General features: G+C 39.9%; 1 protein-coding gene across 1 annotated transcript in view; it reads left to right on the top strand.

Annotated features, from left to right (window-relative positions):
* ATXN10 (ataxin 10) overlaps nt 1–22,421 on the top strand; it is a 177,887-nt gene that overhangs the window by 107,419 nt on the left and 48,047 nt on the right. The window lies entirely within an intron of this gene.

Raw genomic sequence — 22,421 nt, 5'->3', positions numbered from 1 at the left:
CATGGAGCTTGCATCTCAATGAAACTTCCCTTTATGAGGATGATGGTAGATGCCTCGTAGGGAGGATTAGATGAATTAATATATGATACCTGTAAAGCATAAGTAGAATACATGCTCCGTGATGTTCGTTGTTATTATGATGCCAGATATAGGATTGTTAATGTGTAAAACAAAGTAGAACTTCTGTTCAGAATTGGAACCCTTATAATTCCATGTTTACTATTCTTGAGGTTTTTATTGACATAATGAATGATTAGAAGTAATTGGGCATATATCTAGTACAATTAGCCTAAAAAAGTGAGGCGCTTGTATGAAATTAGGATTCTCCATTAAGTGAATAAAAGAGTGTCACTGATTTCCCAGCTAAGAGCAGTCTGAGGTTGACAAGATTGTTCTTGGTACACAGGATGGCTTAGATGGAAAAGATGAGACTGGAAAAAGTAAACATTTGATTAATATATGACATTAATACTAGTTTCTTTGTATACATTCAATTTTGATAAATAATTAATTTGATATTTGAACAGAAAGGTCCTAGGATGTGAGCACTCTCCATCTTGGCACTCAGGCATGTCTGGTGAGCAGAGTGAATGCGGAGTATCAGAGGATCTAGAAGCTCCTGATTGTATGAGTTGGGGAAAATAATTTTGCTGTATTCCTCGTTTGTAAAGTAAGGAGACTGGACTGAGTTTTTCCAGGCTCTTTTCAGCTCTGAGTATGAGATTTATGAATTTTCTCTGTGACCAGATTACCCAAAATAAAGCTTGCGTTGTTGTTCTCTCCTGCAAGAAGCCGCCACTTCTTCCCTTTCATAATGAAGCAACACCTTTATTTCTTCATGTTTCTAAGGACAGAATGCATAATATTGGAGTGACAGGGCCCCACTCATCTTGAGAAATTATCAGTTTCTTCAACTTCTTAATGAGGATAATTGTCTTTCATGGGCCTTCTCTGTAAGTAGAAGTATGATTTTTGTTGGACCACATAGTCACTGAAGGCACTTTCCAGTTCTGGCGTTCTGAGACTCCAGAATATAATTCAGAAGACTGAAGACGAACTGGAAGGAAGAGGGTTATATTGGGCTTTTGTTGTTGTTGTTCTTTTAAGGAGGGCAACCTCCACAGCTGGGAGCGAGACTAGACTTGCTGTTGGGGTGAGTGGCCGTCTTGCAGTACGCAACCACCAGTAGTGATTTCAGGCCTCAGTAGGCATCCTTGTCGTTTTTATGTGGTGTTTGTGTAGTATCCTTTTTCCTCTAACGCTCTTCCTTTGGCACATAACCCTGTAAGAAAAGTTGAGATCTGAAAGCACAGATGCTGTGAAATGACCAATTCTGTATTGCCTTGCATGGTTACAGACAAGAAAACTAATCTAGCAGAGATGAAATAGAATTCATACATACTTTTTGAGAGTACAAAGAAAAAGAATCATTTGTACTTTATTTGGAAACATGCCATTCTTCTGGAGTTTTCATTTTTAAAATATTTAGAAATTAATAATATGTTTTTGAAAAAGAATCTCTGGTTGATAAAGAAGTAAAGTGGAAAAGTATACTCCAGTAATTTTACCAATCAGGAGTCCTTGCCCTTAAACATTTAAACTTAATATTATCTATGAGTTTTCATATCTAAATATTCTACATTCATGAAATTCCAAATACAAAGGCTTATACAGATAAAAAGGCAGACTGTATCATCTTTTTTTTTTGAGACGGAATCTCGCTCTGTCACCCAGGCTGGAGTATAGTGGCACGATCTTGGTTCACTGCAACCTCCACCTCCCAGGTTCAAGCGATTACCCTGCCTCAGCCTCTGGAGTAGGTGGAATTACAGGCGTGCGCCACCACGCCCAGCTAATTTTTGTATTTTTAGTAGAGATGGGGTTTCACCATGGTGGCCAGGCTGGTCTTGAACTCCTGACCTCAAATGACCCACCTGCTTCAACCTCCCAAATTGCTATGATTAGAGGCATGAGCCACTGTGCCCGCCGGACTGTTTTCTCTTGTGAGAGCAGGGTGTGAAAGCCCCCTTGTTGCCCGTTTCAGAATTTATGCAGTGTGATGGGAGGAGATCTGGCTCTGGAGTCAGGCAGACTAGGTTCAACCCTGGCCCTGCGTGGAGTGGATGTGACCCTGTGCCAGCCTCTTTCCCCTTCTGTAGAATGGGATAACAGGAAGTCCTGCCTCAGAGGCTCATAGGGAAGATTAGGTCAGATACTACATGTAACGTGAACAGTGTGAACAGTGCTGGCAATTGCTTAGTACGTATCAACTACCTTTATTTTTGTTTGCACAAATATATCCTAATCTTCTGAAATCTAAACCTGGATCATTGACTTGTGTCTTCATTTTCAAATGGAAGTCCTTTGGCACCTTAAAAACAATATGTTGGGGATTAGACTTGGGGTTCTGGATTACGGTGGTACAGATGCACTTCCCTGAATCTCTCCAGCTAAATACATCCAGAACCCTGTCATCATATATGAAGCAATCATGGAAACACTGACAGGTGGGGAGAAGACGGCATACTGGCAAGGGGCCTTGGGACTCAGAAACGACAAGGTGGCAAGTTCCCTGGGTTTTCTCAGACTGATTAATGTTAGAGAAGCAGTCAACCCAGAAACACCAATGGGTGCAGACCAGAAGGCCCCGAGGAAAGCTCACTCTTTCTCCCCAAAGGACCAAGAAGGGGGCAACTTAAGACAGAAAACTTTTAGACAATAAGTGCCCTACTTCAGCCAAACACCATGGAAAAGAATGTGGCCCCGGCCCACCAACAAAGGCCGAATGGGGAGCCTAAATAGAAACCTTCCCCTGCTTATAATGAGGCACCCCTCACCCCTGCCAGGTGGTGTCAGAAAAGATGGAACTGGGAGCCAGGTTTTTATCCCCACTGGGCAGTAATGAGGCATTCCCCAAACCCCACCCAGCTGCACTATCAGGGAGCACGAACAACCAGCTCTGCCCAGCAGTAGTGAGGCACCCCCCTCTCCCCAGGTGTCAAAGGAGGTTCAGTGAGAGACATAGATCTTCACCACAGCCTGGCAGTAGTGAGCTGCTCTGCCTTCCATGTGCTAGTGTTGAACGAGCTCTGCTAAAATAGGAGACTTAAACTTAAGATTCAGTCTTCTCATACCACTACACCCAAATGTTTAGATTGCAATTAAGAATCATGGGTTACACCAAGGACCAGGAAAATCTTAGCTTGAGTGAGCAAAGGCAGTCAACAGATGCCAATACCAAGATGATGACATGGATGTTGGAATAATCTGATGAGGATTTCAAAGCATCCATCATAGAAATGCTTCTGTAAGCAATTATGACCACACTGGAAACAAATGAAAAAATCTCAGCAAAGAAATAGAAGGTACAAAGGGAAGCCACGTGGAAATTTTAGGACCGAAAAAGACAGCAACCTGAAATAAAAAGTCAAAACTCAGTGATTGGGTTCAGTGGCAGAATGGAGATGCCAGAAGAAAAAATCAGTGAACTGGAGGATGGAGTAAAAATTATCCTGTCTGAACAACAAAAAGAAAATAGACTGTACAAAAAAGTTAACCAAGCTTCAGGGATATGTGGGACTTTAATAAAAGGCCGAAAAAGTATTCAGAAGAATAATTTCCTCAATTTGGCAAAAATCGTAAACCTAGAAATTCAAGAGGGTCAAGACTGGATTGCGTTTCTTTGGTATAGCTTTTGAATAGCAGATGACTCAACTCTGGAAATTTCCATGATCCCATTAACCCATCATTCCTGTTGAAACAAGAAAAGATCTCTTATCAGTCTTTTATTCTTCATGATTCCAGCCTATTGGCCTTAGTCCAGGATACATCAACCAGCATTTTCAACAAAAGTGACAGTGTTTTTGCTAAATACATTGTTTTCCTAAACCAGCAATTACATTGGTATATATCCTGTAGAAATGAGTGCTCGTGTCCACCAAAAGCCACGTACACAAACGTTCATACCAGCCTAATTTATAATAGCCAAAAACTGGAAACAACCCACGTGTCTATCACTAATTGAGTGGATAAATACATTATGGTATTCATACAGGGGAATATTACACAGTGGTGACAGAGGAAGCTTCTGGGATGTGCAGCAGCTGGGCACAAGAGAGTGCCTACTGTATGACTCCATTGATCCAAAATCCCAGAAGTGGCCAAAGTAATGTAGGATGATAGAGGTTAGAATACTAACTTCTAGTAGGGGTTATGAACCGGGAGAGGACACAAGGGAGTCTTTGGTGCTGGAATGTTCTGTCACTATATGAGTGGTAGTTACACATCTGCCTACATATATAAAACTTGTATAAGTGATACATGTAAGATTTGTGCACTTCACTGTAATAAATTAAATGTTAAAGAAATGTTTACAGTCATCTCTTCTTACCCATGGGGGATATATTCCAAGACTCCCAGCAGATGTTGAAACTGAGGATAGTACCAAACCCTATGTATGTGAGGTTTTGTCCTATGCATACGTACCTGTGGTAAAGTTTAATTTATAAATTAGGCACAGTAAGAGATTAACAACAGCAACTAAAGATAAACTAGAACAATTACAACAATAGATTGCTTACAGTTTCACAGATAGAAGATTTCTTCATACTATTGATCTTAGCAACCTCAGCATACAGTTTTTCTCTTAAGTCTAGAACTTTGACCTTTTCACTTAAAGGAAGCACTTTATGGCTTCTCTTTGGCATGTTCAAATTGGCGGTATCACTACTCTTGTACTCTGAGGTAATTGTTAAGTAAAACAAGGGTTCCATGAACACAAGCACTATGATACCATGGCAGAATGGCTGGGGAGCATAGATAGTGTGGATGTGCCGGACGAGGGAGGATCCAAGCCCTGGGAGGGATGATGAGAGATTTTCTCATGCTCTTCAGCATGGCGCACAACCTAAAAAACAGGAATTGTTTATTTTAGGAATTTTCCACTTAATAGTTTCAGACCACGGGTAACCGAAAATGGCAAAACATGAATCCTTGAATGGGGTACAACTCTGTGTTCTTTTCGGAGACACCAGTCTCTGAAAATTCTTTCTGTTGCCTTCAGGACAAAGTTGAAACTGGTAAGCTTGGCCTTCAGGGCCACCGCTGATTGGACCTGCCTGGCCGGGTCAGGTGTCCTCTTCTGTATTTCCGTGGGTCTTAGTGTTTCCCTCCAGTGCTGGGTGTGAATGGTGCTTTTTGCTTGTCTGTGGGACCTTCTCTCTCCCTTATCCCCACCCACATCCTGACATTGGTAAGAGCAGTGCCTGTGTCTGATTCACCTTTTAATCCCCAATACAAGGTCTGTCACAAAGTAGCTTTCTTTTAAATGTTTATCAAATAAATAAATAGAAGATTAAAAGAGGTGCCAGGTGTTAGCACACAGAGAAATAGGTCTTGGAAAAGTACCTGAAAATGCTGTTGTCATGTTTGTATCGTGCTGATGGCACGATTCCCGAGGGCACTGAGGAAATGGTCAGACTTCTTTCCTGTAGGTCAAGGCTGGTGAGAGTTTGGCACTTGAGGTCTCTTCCTGGGTCTGCTGAGGCTGGCAGCCCACTAGCCGCATTTGTCCCTGACTGCTTTGCAGGCCAGCCCCTGTCCTACAGCAGGCCAGGTCTGTGTCATTGGCTCTCCCTCTCCCCTTCTTAATCCTCAACACTTTCAGTTGCACACTTTGAGGTTTTCCAGCACATTTAATGTTTTTTCAGCCATTCTCTCTTTTCTGAAAACCAGAAATAGTTACCTGCAATTTGTGTGGTACAATTTTTTAAAAAACACGTACATTTTTAAATTAAGCAGTTCTGGGCTTTGCCACTCATTAAGCTCTGTGACCATGAACAAGTTAACCCTTATAGATCTCATTTTCTTTATCTGTCACTTAAGAACATCATTTTCTACGTTGCAAACCATTAGGAATACCAAATATTTGCCTGTAGGAGATTTGTAATATAATAGGATACTTGGTGTATGTTTCCTTTCCCTCTCCTCTTTTCCATTTTCAAGCAGAGCTAACACAGTTTCTAAGACACATGATCTTGATTCATAAGACATGGTCCCCTAATTGTAATCTGCACCCCGAGTGTCACATTGCACAGTCTGCCTCAGGTAACAGTGGGGCTTCCACATGTCTCGCCTTGGAGGTCTGTGCTAGGCTGTCAGGAGGTATGGATGGCAGGCAGGGGAGAAGGGACAGGATGTTGGCTTCCTGTAGGCTCACCTGTCGACTGCCTCCCTATGCCCAGGGGACACACAGCTTAGAGCAGGGCCCAAATGGACATCCTGGCTATTCTTACACATTCCAGATAGTCATTCCGAGGGCTGCTGTGTGGCAGATTCCCAGCACAGGCTGGACACTTGAGCTCCCAGCAAGCCTTTTATTTTTTTATTTTTTAAACACCATGGGCAAGCTGATCAACAGTTTCCAAGGCATTATTTATTGATGGCACGGAGCTTATCATAATACAACAAGCAACTGAGATTCTGTCCATGGGTTAAAAATTAAAGACTGAATGTGTTCATGACAGAATTCTATTTGTTCAGGCACTGAAGTATGACATTGTAGATGATGCATTATGGGTGGGGATTGCACCCCAAGGAGCAGAGGCAGAATGCATATTTTTAAAAACTTGCTGTATGGGTTATTTTTGTTCTGAATGTAGCTGTGCATGTTAGCACAGATGTGCCAAAACAACTTTTCAGAACTGCTTTGTTTTCTCTGCTGCTGCCATGGTTTACCCATCCCTTTCTGGTATTGTTGCTTTCTCAAGTCATGTCTTGTGGTACTTTAGGGAGGCTACTAAATAGAGTGGAGTTTTAAGTAATGTGCACTCAAGTACATTAGAGATAAATTCACTTCTTGATTCATATTTTCTCCTGCTTCTGCTTAAAAATGGGGTCTTTCATCTAGCTCTTTAAATACTTCACTGGCCAGCTTTTGACATTTTGCCTAATTAAACTGTCTTAAAGAAATGACAGTAATGGAAAACTAACACTGCTTACACTTTTTTTTTCTTACGATTCAGCTAGTTTAAAGTTCTTTAGAAAGAATGCAACAAAAATGTCCTAAGTAGAAGGACAAATAAAAGATGATATTAAATTCTCCCATTTTATTGAGCACTTTCTAGAACCCAGGTATTGTGTAAGACTTTCTGTTTTCTTACCGTTTACTAAAATGACACCTTGTGTTTGCAGTAGAGCTTTTTGGCCTGTTTTTCATGAGGCCAAAATGACTCACCTAAGTTCACATGGCTGAGCAGGTGGCAGTGCCAGGCTTAACTCAGTGCTCCTGGGTCCTGTCCCTGCTTTCTTACCATTACCCCTTGTTCTGTGGAAGTCTGAGGAAGCCGCGAGGCTGAGAATCAGAGACGGTCCTGTGCAAAGGGTCTGCACCGTCTTGTAGGAGGGGCATACTTGGCAGCCTCTGAGCCATGTCCTCCTGGACCAAACAAGGGAAGATATTTTGCATTCCAAATCAGTTGAAAATACCTTTCTGACATCTAGCACTAAGGTTTCTGGTTGTTTTGCACAAAGCAGACAAATTTTGTAGCTATGCAGTGATACAACATTCATTCACCAATTATTTTTTTCATCTTGTAATCAGAAATATAACTAGCTTCTTAAAAATCAGCTAATTTCATTCATTATTTAAACAAAGATTTTATCTGCTAGTTGAATAATTCATGAGGAAATTGCACTAAATTCAGATGTGAATGTTTGCTAAAGAAAAGATAGTTGCTAATTTTTCTGGAATTTGGTAGTTGAACTCAGAGAATATTTGTATTAATCACATTGTTTTTTGTACTTCTGGGTACTTTAAGAGCCTTCTGCCATTACTATTGTTGAAAAGCATCTTTATTTTGTCACAAACGCTTGGAGAATGCTACTTACTACTTTACCCTATTGAGTTTTGCCGTGGAACTGCAGTATCATTCTTTCTGGATTCCTTTCTTTTTGGAGGTGTCATGGGGAGCAGGGTTAGTTTATGGGGTGCAGTCTCTGACATTCTCGGCCTCACTGTTCCCGTGTGGCCACTGAGGCCCCATGCAGTGGTGCAATCCTTGTGTGAGAAGCTGGGCGCCAGCGCAGCCCACACTTTATCACCCATCCTGCCAGGGCGTTGCTTCCTGGTCGGAAGGATTATTGGTTCTTCCTTACTTAGGTCTCGTACGCACTCCAAGTGCAATGCCGTGGGCACATCTCAGCTGGTCAGCAAAACTTGTACTACTAAATGCCTTTATCTCATAGAATCTTAATTTATAAAATGTAGGCAGCTGGAGGAATGCTCACCCTTCCTTTAAGGCAAAGGAAAGCCCCAAAGAACATTTTTTTACCTATCAAAAAAGCAGTTTAAAAAATCTGCAGCATCAGTCAGAAAAAGGGACGCATGGACAGTTCTGGGGGTGGTGTGAATTGGGAGAACCCTCTTGGGAGGCATTTTAACAGGATGTCTCAAAGACAGTCAAAGATGGTTTGGTTTGGTTTTTGTCCAGTAATTCTTTTGGGAATTTCTCCAAAGGAAATAATCAGTGATGAGGTTAAAAAAAAATTGTATATATGGATGCTCATTACATTGTTGGTGAAAATTTAGTCATGATGCAAATGTCCTGAAATGTTCAGCAAATTATGGAGGTTGTAGTGACTGAATAGAATATACTATAAAAAAACACATTTTCAAAGAATTTTTATTATATGGAAAGGTCTAAAATACTATATATATAAAGATGATCTTCATTTTTAAACAAATTAAGTATTTAATATATGTGCATTGAAAAATACAGAGAATTTTCATGGGTAGGATCTGTCCTCATCTCAGGGTTGGGGCTTGGCTCCTGAAAGAAGGGTCAGACCCTAGAGCATTCAGCTGGGCTGCAGTGAGATTTGAGGGTAATGATCCTCTAGCTGAAACGGACTCTAATTCTCATTGACTCCAAAACTGGAGGTCGTACCTTTTTCTGTCTACCCCTGTGTCTTGATCTGCCTCCTGGCCCCTTTTCCCTCAGGGCATTAGGGAGACAGGAGGACCCAGGAAATGCTGAGTGTCCTGGCAGTTTCCTTCCTACCTTCTAGCCTCCAGTTCCCAAGCCTGGCATTTGCTTCTTTTGGCCTTGGGTACTCAGTAGACTTACTGTATGGGAAGGAATGCTGTCCATTTGTCTTGAGTTGAACTTTCTCATCAATACTTTTGTGGCTCTTCCCATATCCCGGCTTTGGACAGAATAGTCAGTTGGAATTAAAATAATTTAATTCACTTTAGTGAGGTATATGTGTAAGTGTGTCTGTTATTCCTGTATAATTTTAACAGAACACAGTAGGAAATTTGCATATTTCACAGCCCACAGTTTGGAAATACATTTCTGAAAGAAGCTACCCTGAAGAACAATCGGTGGGCAAATAATCTGATGATCACTGTAACTTTTAAAGAAAATCTTGTGCAATTTCAGTTACTCATGATCTTTTTCCAAGAACAAAAATATTCATATCATTTACAAATTAATCTATCAGGAATGAGTGTTTACATTTGCCTACAATATTTAGTGTGGATTACTCAAATCTTTTGGTTGAGTAATACTTGGTGCTGATGCCAAGGTTATCCAAGGAGCACCAAGATTTCTCTCCTGAGACCTTTATGTCCTGAGCCCTTTGCTATCTCCATCTACCCCCTTTAGGAGATTTCCAGTGCCCAAGATTTAAGGACCATTTGTGTGCAGATGACAGCAGAATGCCTGTTGAGCCCAGACATGTCCCTGGGGCTCCACATTAGGGGACATACCTGCTCACATTCTCAATGTATGAGAAATGGAAAATATATAACTGCTAACGTTTACTTAGGTGTCTCGTCTCTAAGTGCCTCCCGCGAAATATGCCCAAACTGTGCCCTTGAGTCCCGCATCCCCAGATCTTTTCTTTGCCCTCTCAGCAAATGATCCCACCACACATCCAGCTCAACCAGACTCTTAGAATCTTCCAGTTGTTTCTTTCTCTTACCACCACTGTCCTAGAGAGCAGTTAGTGTCTGATCTACCTTTACCGTATATCTCATATCCACCTGCATCTTTCTGTCCCCACTGCTGTCGCAGCCTTCAGGCCTACATCACCTTTCATTCAGCGTCCGCAACCGCTTCCTCACTGGCCTTCTTGGTGCCACTCTTGCTCCTTTTCATGCAAATCTAAGTTTTTTTCCCGATTTCCAAGACTTTATATTTGACCCTTCTGTGAATCTGAGTCACCTAGGGAGCTTTTAGTTCATTCGTTCGTTGGAGACATGGTCTCCCTCTGCTGCCCAGGCTGCAGTGCAGTGGCACTTTGAACCTGGAACTTTGAACCCTTGAGCGATCCTCCCGCCTCAGCCTCCCAGGTAGCTGGGACTACAGGCTCACTTGCCACACGCAGCTAATTTTTAATTTTTTGTAGAGATGAGGTCTCGCCATGTTGTTCAGACTGGTCTCGAATTTGTGACCTCAAGTGATCCTGCCGCCTCACCCTCCGAAAGCACTAGGATTACAGGCATGAGCCACCATGCCCAGCCAGGAGATTTTAAACTATATATCTGTGCCAGGACCATCACCCCTAAGATACAGATTAGGTTGGCATGAGGTGGGGCCAAGAGATGGGTAGTTTTTACAACTCCCCGGGAGATGTAGATTCACAGTAAGGATGGAGAGTCACTGCTCTGTCAGTGGTTCTTCAGACTGTATCAGTGCCTCATCATGACCTGAAGGGCCCACCTGACCACCCCTCTGACCTGACCACCCCTCTGACCTGAACACCCCTCTGACCTGACCACCCCTCTGACCTGACCACCCCTCTAACCTGACCACCCCTCTGAAACAGTCTGTGGCCGCTCTCTCAATCTCTAGTAGACCATCTTAATTATTTCTTTTATAGGAATTACCATAATCTGTAAATGTATTTTTAGGTATTAATTTACTCACCTGCCTCCCCCCTGGCTAAGTTTCATTCAGTACATATCTGTTGGCTATATTTGGACCCTGCAAGGGTGGAAGGTGAGCTTTTGCCTCTCACACGCATATATTTTTTTCACCAAATCATTGTTAAGTATCCCAGGACCAGGCAAGGGATGCAAGGATGAGTGGAAACATGGTTCTTGTCATTGAAAGCCCCAGAGTCTAATGACAGAGTGAGACAAGCAAATAAATAGCTGCTCTGCTCTATAAACGCTATACAGCCCGACTCAAAGAGGGATTCGATTGTCACCGCCCTGGGAAGGGGCCAGTGAAGGGCCTGGAAAAGTTAAGGGTTAGTATTTAATACAGCTCTCTCCATGACATGAAGAAGAGAGGGTGAGCCTTCTAACCCGTCCAACCACTTTGTGGTGATGGTGGTGGTGGTACACTGATGAGTTGGGCTTAGCTTTGGCCATTAGGGATGTAGGAGTGTGTCCTTCCTTTGGAGAGAAGCTCAGTTTGTCAGGACCGTCCTGCTCCCACCTTCATGAGGCTGCTTTGCCAACTACACTCCTTTTTTTCCTCTTGGAGCACTGTTAAGGAGTGGAGATTTTACCCCCAGAAGACTCTTAAGTGGGTCAGAACAACACATGAATCTAATTAACTGCAAAATCACTTTGACCTCAAGGTGGAAAATTCATTCCATATTAAGATACTCCAATGAAAGGCCTACATTCATTGTAATAATAAAATGCCCATAAGAGACACTCCGTATTTGAATATTAATTCTATCTCATTATCAGATTCCCAGAGAGATATTAAAATCCAAAGATTACATTGCATTTTAAATTAAAGTCCAAAGGCATTAAAGTCCAATTCTCTTGCCCATGTGTGTTCAAATAAATTGAAATTCAAAATACATTCTCCCTGATTTCTTATTCTGCACAATCCCAGTTAGAGGGGCTCTTAATGCCTGTGTGGGGTCAGGATTTTTTTTTTAACAGCTGCAGCCTGGACTGTCTCTTGCTGGAATGTGTGTGTTTCTTTCAGGAACACCCAATACCAAACCTCTGATATGCCTCACTTCTTAAAATTAAAAAAGTTAACAGGACACAGGATTGTCAAAACACCGCCCCCCCCCCCCCCCCCCCCCCCCCATACACCAAAGTTAGAAAACAAGCCAATTCCTGGTCTTCTAATAGTTACCCCAAGCAAAAGTATGTCCCCAGAAACCAGCACTTCTTACTCGTTGCCAACTAGCAGACCATAGCAGAAAGTCTGTGATATCTGAGGGAAAGATGGAGAAAGTCTTCATTTCTGCTTCACTAGATTTCAGTTAGTCGCTGACAGTTGCGGGGCTAGACATTTGGGAGCAATCTCCTCAGTAATTTCTTGGATCTTGCTGTCAGTAATTCCAGTGAGTCAAGACCATGCCTTTCTTTCTCGTGGGTTTTGTAGGACCCAGTCGCAGTTTCTGTTTGAATAGCCACTGAAATTTTCTGAAATTCACTTTAAGTGTGTTAGAACACAGTGCGTTTTCATTCCTGTTTATATCTTTTTATCCTGACCTTCGATATCTTATTTCCCATTTCATGTATTTTTATTGTTTATTTTTCAAGACAGGGTCTCTCTCTCCTTCTCTCTGTAGCCCAATCTGCAGTGCAGTGGCACAGACATAGCTTACTGTACTCTCGAACTCCTGGGCTCAACCCATCTTCATGCCTCAGCCTCCCCAGTAGCTGGGACTATAGTCGTGCACTATCACACCCAGCTAATTTTTTTAAAAAATTCTTTGTTGAGATGGGGTCTCTCTATGTTGCCCAGGCTAGTCTCAAACTCCTGGCCTCAAGCCAGCCTCCCTCTTTAGCCTCCCAAAGTGCTCTTACTCCAAAAACAATTACTGTTTTCCAGCTAAATCAGCCTTATTGCTTTAGTTTGTTTTTATTCTTTCATTGTTTCTGTTCTAATGGTAAGACTGAAATACTTTTTACATAACTCTAGTTCCTCTTTGATTTTCTGAGCATCCTTGATTTCTAGAGAGAGAACGTTCTAAACAAAGACCTTTTAAAATTATAGTATTTTATTGGATTTATTTTTCTATATCAGTGCTAGGAGACAGAATCCGCGTGTTTTCTTCTGGTCTTAGCATCTATTTTTGCTTTACCTATGACATTTACTATGGGTTTCTGACACATAGCCTTTTTGAAATTAAAAAAGTTCTCTAGTTTTCTGATAATCGAAAAAATCATAAATAGGGGCTAAGCATGATTGGGTCCTTTTTCTGTGATGGTTGATATTATTATGCGTACATTAATGAGGTTCATTGTAGATTTTCTGATCCGCTTGAATCTATTCTTGCATTTTTGAGAAAAGTCTGCCTGAACATGAAATATTATTGTAGCATGTTTAATTTAGTTATGCTAATATTATTTCTAGAATATTTTAGGGGAAGGGGATCTATTTTCATAAGTTAAAAAGGTCTTTAATTTCTTTACAGTGGTCTATCTTTCCTGGTTTTGGAACAAAGTCATACTAGCCTTGTAAAATAGGTTGGAAATCTTTCTTTATTTTTCTGTTGTTTTGGAACAACTTGTATATAAAATAGACGTTCTCTTTCTTGCAAATTGGGTGGAACTCACTTGAGAGCTATTTGCATCTTTGTGTTTGTTAGTGAGTCTTGGTCATTTTAGTATCTTTAAAAGTTTTTGTTCTTTTAATATTTTTTCTTATTTTCTTTTCAGGCACAGTTATTTTGGAATTCAGATAAGAACTGACACTTATAAACATTCAAAATGTTAATAAACATTTTTTCTTCAAGGCAATTACCTTTTCTTAAGATCAATCTTAGCACAATCCTATGCAAAACCAAAAATTTTTTAAAGTCTAAATAGATTAAAATAGGAGAAATCAACTCTACCCTTCTCATAGAAATTATTCTGAAAGAATTAGAAGATTCAATGATATAAATCAGATTAAGAGGAGGTAGACTTAAATTTAGTGCCTAAAATATAATTATATTTCACGAAATAAGACCGTTATTTTTCTAAAGAGGTCCTCTAAGCTGGCTTTTATTCTGCTGTAGTTTCATCTCACTAAGAGGGAGGGCAATAAATAAACTGGTCTTACCAAAAAGTTTCCACTTTTTAGTAGTGAGCCCTCTAGCTTTAGTTAACTTAGAAGTTTATCTTTTTCCCCTGGGCAACCACTTTTTCTGCACTGTTCTTGTAGTTGTTGTAATAGAGCCCTGATTTCTTTTCCCCCAAGAAATGCCCACTTTTCTGGTGTCGTGCCCACTGAATAGGAACTGGAGGAAGGGACCACAGCTGCTTTTCCTTTAGGGGGTGATGCTCTCCTTAGCTCTTCAGTAGTTCACATATGTAAGAAGTCACGGCAAGTTCCCTAAAGTCCCTAAGAAAGTCTTGGTAGGGTTTCAGTGGCTCTGAACTATCTCTTGCTTTAATTCAGTCTTTTTTGTTTTTAACTGTAAATAAGCCAAGGTTTTTCTCTTCTTTTGAAATCGTCAACCTCCAATCCAATTTTATAACATCGTTCTGTACTTTGAATAATGAGGCCAAAAGAGTCATTGGCTTTGGTGAAAAACCTTCAACATTTTTACTGACTTTGTTAAATTCTTCTAAACTTGCATTGGCAGTTACACCTACATAAGGAGCCACATGAAGATCATAGGTAAGGTGAATCAAATGATTTACATGTTTACTGACAAGAGCTTTTTTAGTTCCACCCAAATGCTTTCTCCTAATAGCCCAGCCAGGCCTTTTGCAGGCTCTGCAGTTGCTTCTCAGGACCATGGTCACCAGGTTGGTCTACAGTTCTCCACAAAACCTGACTTATCTTAAAATTCAAAAACAATTTTAATGTACTCTGTTGATGTCCAACATACTTTTCTTATTTTAAAACATCTCCATAACCATTGAATTAGATAAAGTACCATCAAAACCTAAAGACATAGAATTGATTGCTAGAGAGCTTTGTGTTCAGCATCTCCTAGTCAGTTGTGAATTTGTCCTCAGCTTGTCTTCCATCAGTGACAACATCAATCCAGAGTGTAGTAATTTGAAAGTTGTCTTCACAAAGCCTGGCAGTAATTGTTCTGTGCTTTTCTTCTGTCCATTATCCAAATACCAGCTGACGGAAACATCTCCTGCATTTGAATAGGGGTAACAATGGTAGCAGAGTCCACATCTTGAGGTCTTACTCCATTTTATAAATCCCTCACTGCTCCTTCTGCTGTTCTGAATTCACAATTCTCTTTAACAAATAATTCTGTCAGGCTCTTCAATCTTTCTGTGACACATGACTAGAATTCTGGAGCCTGCACCTTCATTTTAGGCAGCTGTTGCTTCAGAAGTCACAGTCTATTCTACCAGCCTTTGCCAAGGATGCAGGTGCCACAGCACCTCAAGAGAAATCACCAATCACACAGCTCCATGCTGAGGCCCTCTTGCCTGCTACTGAGGAGCTCTTGCCATCCCAACTCCTGCCTTTCCCCAATGATGCAGGACAGGCAAGCCCCCAGATTTGAACTTAGCCTGGGAAGGTTCTTGGCTTTGCCCAGGAAATAATTCAAGGGTGAGCTGGTGGTGGTAAACAGCAGCTTTGATTGAAGCAGCAGTGTATAGCAGCAGCAGAGGTGCCGCTCCTTGCAGAGCAGGGCTGCCCTATAGGCACTGTGCCCAGAATCGCAGCTCAGAGGCAGGTCTGCACTCATATTTATACCCAGTTTTAACTATATGTGAATTAAGGGGTAGTTAATGCAGAAATTTCTAGGAAAAGGGTGGCACCTTTCAGGTCGTCAGGTTGTTGCTATGGAAAGGGGCGGTAACTTCTGGGTGTTGCCATGGCAGTGGTAAACTGACATGACATATTGGTGGATATGTCTTATGGAAAATGGCTTCCACCTCTGACCTACCTGTTTTAGTTAGTCCTCAATTTGGTCAGGTGTCCGAGCCCCACCTCCTGCCTCTCCAGGACACGGTCAGTAGCCTGGCTGGGCACTTTAAAAAGGACAGTTCTATTCAAGCCTTTGATTTTTTCTGTCAATTTTAACATTTTCTGCTTTTCTCAGGAATGTCTACTTCATCTAGGTTTTCACATTTTTTCCAAAAAATTGTTCATAGTTTAATATTTTACCTAGATTGTCTAAAACCTGTTTCTCCCTTTTAATTCTTTTTTTTCCTTCCTCAGTCCTTCTGGAACTTTTCCATTCTATTAATGTTTACAAATAACCAGCTTTTGGTTTTGGCTAATCTTCTCTGTAGTGTTGTTACTGTAATTCACTGACTTTCTTGCCTTTCAGTTTATAAGAACAAAGATAAAAATGATAACAGGCTTTCCTTCAGAAATGATGCAAGACAGGAATCAATGGAATGACATCTTTAAAATACTAAAGGAAAACTGTTAATCTAGAATTATGTATCCAGCAAAAATATCCTTCAAAAATGAAGGTCAAAAAAAAGAAGGCAGAATGTCCTATAAGAAATGTTAAAGGAAGTTCAACAAGGTGAAAGTAAATGATAGCACATGGAAACCTGACCTATACAAATCGATACAAAGGATCAGAATCACTGGAAAAGTTAAATATATGGGTACAAAGAAAATCTTTCTATTCTCACTTTTAATTTTCTTTGAAATGTAATTGGCTCTTTAATCATAATGGCAATATATTAGGGGATTTTTAATGTGTATATAGAAGAAAAATATATGAGAGTAATTGCTCAAAGATTAAACAGAGTATACAGTTATAACATTCTTACATTGTATGTGGGGTAGTATGGTATTATTTGTAGATAGACTGCAACAAGGTAAAGATGTATACTCTAAACCCCAGTGCAACCACTTTTAGAAAAAGAGAGAGACAGTTAGTAAGCCAGTGTTGGAGAAATAAGTGGAATATTTAAAAATGCTCAGTCTTAAAAGAGTCTGGAAAATAGGAACAAAGAATAGTCAAGACAAATAGAAAACAGATGGCAGAATGATAACCTCAATCATGTTGATAAATATATTAAATGTAAATGGCTTAAACATCCAATTAAAAGACTGTTAGAATGAAGTCTTGTCTTGTCTTGTCTTGTCTGGTCTTGTCTTTTTGACGAAGTCTCTCTGTGTTGCTCAGGCTGGAGTGTAGTGGCATGATCTCAGCTCACTGCAACCTCTGCCTACCAGGTTCAAGTGATTCTCCTGCCTCAGTCTCCCAGGTAGCTGAGATTACAGGTTCACCACCACACCCAGCTAATTTTTATATTTTTAGTAGAGATGGTGTTGTGGGAAGTCAGAGACCCTGAATGGAGGGACCGGCTGAAGCCACAGCAGAAGAATTATGAAGATTTCATGAACATTTATTAGTTCCCCAAATTAATACTTTTGTAACTTCTTACGCCTGTCTTTACTGAAGTCTCTGAACATAAATTGTGAAGATTTCATGGACATTTATCACTTCCCCAATCAATATTCTTATAATTTCCTATGCCTGTCTTTACTTTTATCTCTTAGTCCCATCATCTTCCTAAGCTGAGGATGTACGTCACCTCAGGACCCTGTGATGATCACGTTGTCTGCACAAATTGTTTGTAAAGCATGTGTGTTTGAACAATATGAAATCTGGGCACCTTGAAAAAGAACAGGATAACAGTGATTTTCAGGGAACAAGGGAGATAACCATAAGGCCTGACTGCCTGCAGGGCCGGGCAGAACAGTCATATTTCGGAAAGCGAATAGGAGAAATATCACTGAATTCTTTTCTCAGCAAGGAACAACCCTGGGAAATGAATGCGTTTCCAGGGGGAGGTCTCTAAAATGGCCGCTCTGGGAGTGTCTGTCTTATGCAGTTATAGATAAGGGATGAAATACGCCCTAGTCTCCTGCAGCGCCCTCAGGCTTGGTAAGATTAGGAAATTCCAGCCTGGCGAATTCTAGTCAGACTGGTTGTCTGCTCTCGAACCCTGTTTCCTGTTAAGATGTTTATCAGTGACAATGTGTGCCTAGCAGGACATGGACCTTCATCAGTAATTCTAGTTTCACCCTGGCCTTATCATCTCACTCTGCCTGTCTGCCCTTGTGATATTTTATTGCCTTTGAAGCATGTGATCTCTGTGACTCACACCCTATTTGTATACCCTTCCCCTTTTGAAACCCCTAATAAAAACTTGCTGGTTTTTTTTTTTTTTTTTTTGAGACGGAGTCTCGCTCTGTCACCCAGGCTGGAGTGCAGTGGCCAGATCTCGGCTCACTGCAAGCTCCGCCTCCCGGGTTCACGCCATTCTCCTGCCTCAGCCTCCCGAGTAGCTGGGACTACAGGCGCCCGCCACCTCGCCCGGCTAGTTTTTTGTATTTTTTAGTAGAGACGGGGTTTCACCGTGTTAGCCAGGATGGTCTCGATCTCCTGACCTCGTGATCCACCCGTCTCGGCCTCCCAAAGTGCTGGGATTACAGGCTTGAGCCACCACGCCCGGCAAACTTGCTGGTTTTGCAGCTCAAGGGGCATCACGGAACCTGCCAACATGTGATGTCACACCCAGAGACCCAGCTGCAAGATTTCTCTCTTTTGTACTCTTTCTCTTTATTTCTCAGATCAGCTGACACTTACGGAAAATAGAAAAGAACCTATGTTGAAATATTGGGTACTGGTTCCCCCAGTAGACAGGGTTTCAGCATGTTGGTCAGACTGGTATTGAACTCTTGACCTCAAACGATCCTCCCACCCTCGGCCTCCCAAAGTGTTGGGGTTATAGGCGTGAGCCACTGTGCCTGGCCTAGACTGGATTTTAAAAGGCAAAACTCAATTATATGCTGTGATAAGAAATATACTTTGAATATAAAGATGAAGATACCTTAAGAGGGAACGAATGATATACTCTGTAAACACGTATAAGAAAGCTGAAGTGGCTATATTAATATTAGACAAAATTGACCTAAGGACAAAGAATATCCCTAGATGTAAAAAAGTGATATTTCATAATGATTAAAGGGTCAGTTCATCAAGAAGACGTAATAGCCTAAACATATATTACTAATAGCAGAATTTCAAATAACTGAAACTAAAACTGACACCTGAAAGAGAAAATTGATCTGCAGTCATAATTGGAGATTTCAGTGTTCTTATCTTTACAAATTACAGAACAAGCTGAAAGAAAAGCAGGAGGAATATGGAAAACTGGAATACCATCAGCCACCTTGATCAAGTGAAATTTGGTGAATACTGCACCAATAACAGAATATACATTCTTTCCAGTACACATAGAACATTCACCAAGACAGACATATGCTGGGACCATAACAGAACTCAATAAATGTAGAAGAACTGAAAACAGACTATATTCTCTCTCTACAGCAGAATTATAAATTAAAACTATAAAATATCTCTAAAATCCCAAGATATTTGAAAATTAAACAGTACACTTCTAAATAACCTACATATCATAGACATAATCATATTGAAATTAGAAAATATTTTGAACTGAATAAAAATGAAAAATGGCATATCTAAATTGTGAGATGGGGATAAAGTAGTGTTTACGAAATTTAAAATACATGAGAAAACAAGACAGATTTAAGATCAGTCATCTCAGTTTCCAACTTAAGAAGCTAATTAAACCGAGTAGATTAAACCAATGTAAGTAGAAGAAAAGAATTAACAAAGATAGGAATGGAAATCACTGAAGTAGAAAATATAATAGACACAGAGTAGAGAAAATCCATGTAATCAGAAGCTGGATCCATATTTAAAAAGACTGATCAGTCTTTCCAGATAAATCTTTCTACCTGTCAAGAAAATGAGAGAAAATATAAATTACCTCTATCAGCAGTGAAAGAGGAGACATCATTATAGATATTACAGACATTAAAAAGATAATAAGAGAACAGCATAAACAACTTGATGTCAAAAATTTTTGACAAAATAGATGATACGAACAGTTTTCTTGCAAGAAACAAGAACTGAATCAAGGATAAATATTTTTAAAAATTAAATTTGTAGTTTAAAATGTTTCTACAACAAAATCTCCAGGCACACATAGTTTCAGCAGTGAATTCTGTCAAGCATTTAAGAAGGAAAGCATATATCCAATATTTCTCTTTCAGAAAACAGAGGAGGGAACATTTCTCAACTTACTTTATGAAGCCACCACTATTCTGTTCCCAAATCTGGACAAAAACCTTAAAAGGGAAAAAAAACAAAGTAACTACAGAGCAGTGTCTCTCATGATCAGAAACATAAGAACACGTTTCAAAATATCAGTAGAGTGGATCTTGTAACACAGAAAGTGATAATGTATCATGAACTATGGTGGTTTATCTCAGCCGCGCACTGTTTGTTTAATGTTAGAAGAGCAGACACTTTCATTCTCCTGTATTCACAGAATAAGGGGGAGGAAACAATATGATTATCTCAATAGAGGAAAAGCATTTGGCACAAAATTTACACTTATTCACATTAAAATTTGCCACAAACTAACAGTATAAAGGAACTTTCTCATCCTGGAAAAAGGCATCTATGAAAAAATTCAACAGCTAATTTCATACTTTATGATAAAAGACTGCTCACTCTCTGACATCAGGAACAAGGCAAGAATTTCTGCTGTCACCACTCCAGTTAACAATGTGCTGAAGGTCCAAAGCTACCCACTAAGCAAAGAAAAATCAGATGCATAAAGATTGAAAAGAAGTAAAACTGGCTTTATTCATAAATGAGATGATCATGTATGTTAAGGAATTGATAGTTATGAGAAGTGAATTTCGAATGGTTACAAGATATGTAAATGAAAATTATATAAAGCTAGCAAAGAATAATAAGAAAAAATTTAAATGCCACATGCAATAGCATCATAAAACATGAAATATTTAGGAATAAATTTTAACGAAGTATGTGCAAGACCTATACTCTGAAAACCATAAAACATTGCTGAGAGAAGTTAAAATTTGACAGATAGCTCGATATTGTTAAGTATAAGATCTCCCCAAGTTGACCTATAGGGTGAATGCTATACCAGTCAAAATGCCAGGAGACATTTTTGTTTTTTTGTTTTGTTTTGTTTTGTTTTGTTTTGTTTTGTTTTGTTTTTGAGATGGAGTTTCATTCTTGTTGCTCAGGCTGGTGCGACCTCGGCTCACTGCAACCTCTGCCTCCGGGGTTCAAGAGATTATCCTGCCTCAGCCTCCTGAGTAGCTGGGATTACAGGCGCCCACTACCATGCTCGTCCCAGGAAACATTTTTTATAAAAACTGATGAGCTGGTTTTAAAATTTGGAAATGCAAAAGACCCAGAATAGCTGTTATGGGTTGAATTGTACCCCGCAAAATTCGTATGTTGAATTTCTAAACCCCAATACTTTTAACATGACCTTATTTGGAAACAGTGTTATTGCCAGTGTAATTACTTAAGATGAGATCATACTGGAGGAGGATGGGCCCCTAATCCAGTATGAGTGGTGTCCTTATAAAAAGGGGAAATTTGGGCACAGATTACACACAGAATGAGAATGTCATGTGAAAATACAGACAGAGATCTACAAACCAAGGACACCAAAGATTGCCAGCAAACTATCAGTAGCTAAAGAGAGGCCTAGAACAAATTCTCCTTCATAGTCCTCAGAAAGAACCAACCCTGCCAACATCTTGGTCTTGGGCTTCTACCATCCAGAACTGTGAAACAATACATTCCTGTGTTTTATACCATTTGGTTTGTGGTACTTTGTTAAGGCAGCCCTACCAAACTAACACAATTGCCAAAACAATTTTGAAAACAAAACAAAGAGGATTATATTACTTCTTTCATGACTTACTATAAAGCTAATTAAGATAGTGTGGTATTTATGTAAAATAGATGTATATACCAATGGAACAGAATAGCGTCCAGACTCAGTGGAGAAAGGATATTCTTTTCAACAATGGCACTGGAATGATTTTTTATCCTTATGGAGAAAAAAAGAACCTAGACTCTTAATTTATACCAAACAAAAATTGATTTAAAACAGCAACATAAAAGCTGGAAATATAAAACTTGTAGAATAAAACATTATGGATATGTTGAAGTAGGCCAGGGCTTTTTAGGATATAAAAAATACCATGAAAAAATGTTTTGATAAATTGTATCTCATCTATACTAAAAAGTCAAGGCTCTCTGAAACATATTATTAAAAAATTAAAAAAACAAGCCATTGTGTAGGAGAAAATATTTGCAATACATATATCTGGCACAGGACTTACTCATATGCAGAATATGTAAAGAACCTCTTACAACTCAATGAGAAGAAAACAACCCAGTTAGTAAAATGAGCAAAATATTTGAATAACATTTCACTGAAGAAATAGAAATGTCCCATAAACACCTGAAGATACTTTACATTATTAGCCATCAGGGAAATGTAAATTAAGACCACAATGTGATGCTGCCTAAAACGTCTTGAGTGTTGGTAAGGATCTAGAGTAACTCCAATACATTGTAGGGGAGAATGTAAAATGGTAGAACTACTTTGGAAAATACTGTGGCAGTTCTTAATAAAG

The sequence above is a fragment of the Papio anubis genome, chromosome 16 (genome assembly GCF_008728515.1).
Source record: "Papio anubis isolate 15944 chromosome 16, Panubis1.0, whole genome shotgun sequence".
Lineage (NCBI taxonomy): Eukaryota > Metazoa > Chordata > Mammalia > Primates > Cercopithecidae > Papio > Papio anubis.
This window is presented reverse-complemented; position numbering and strand designations above follow the sequence as displayed.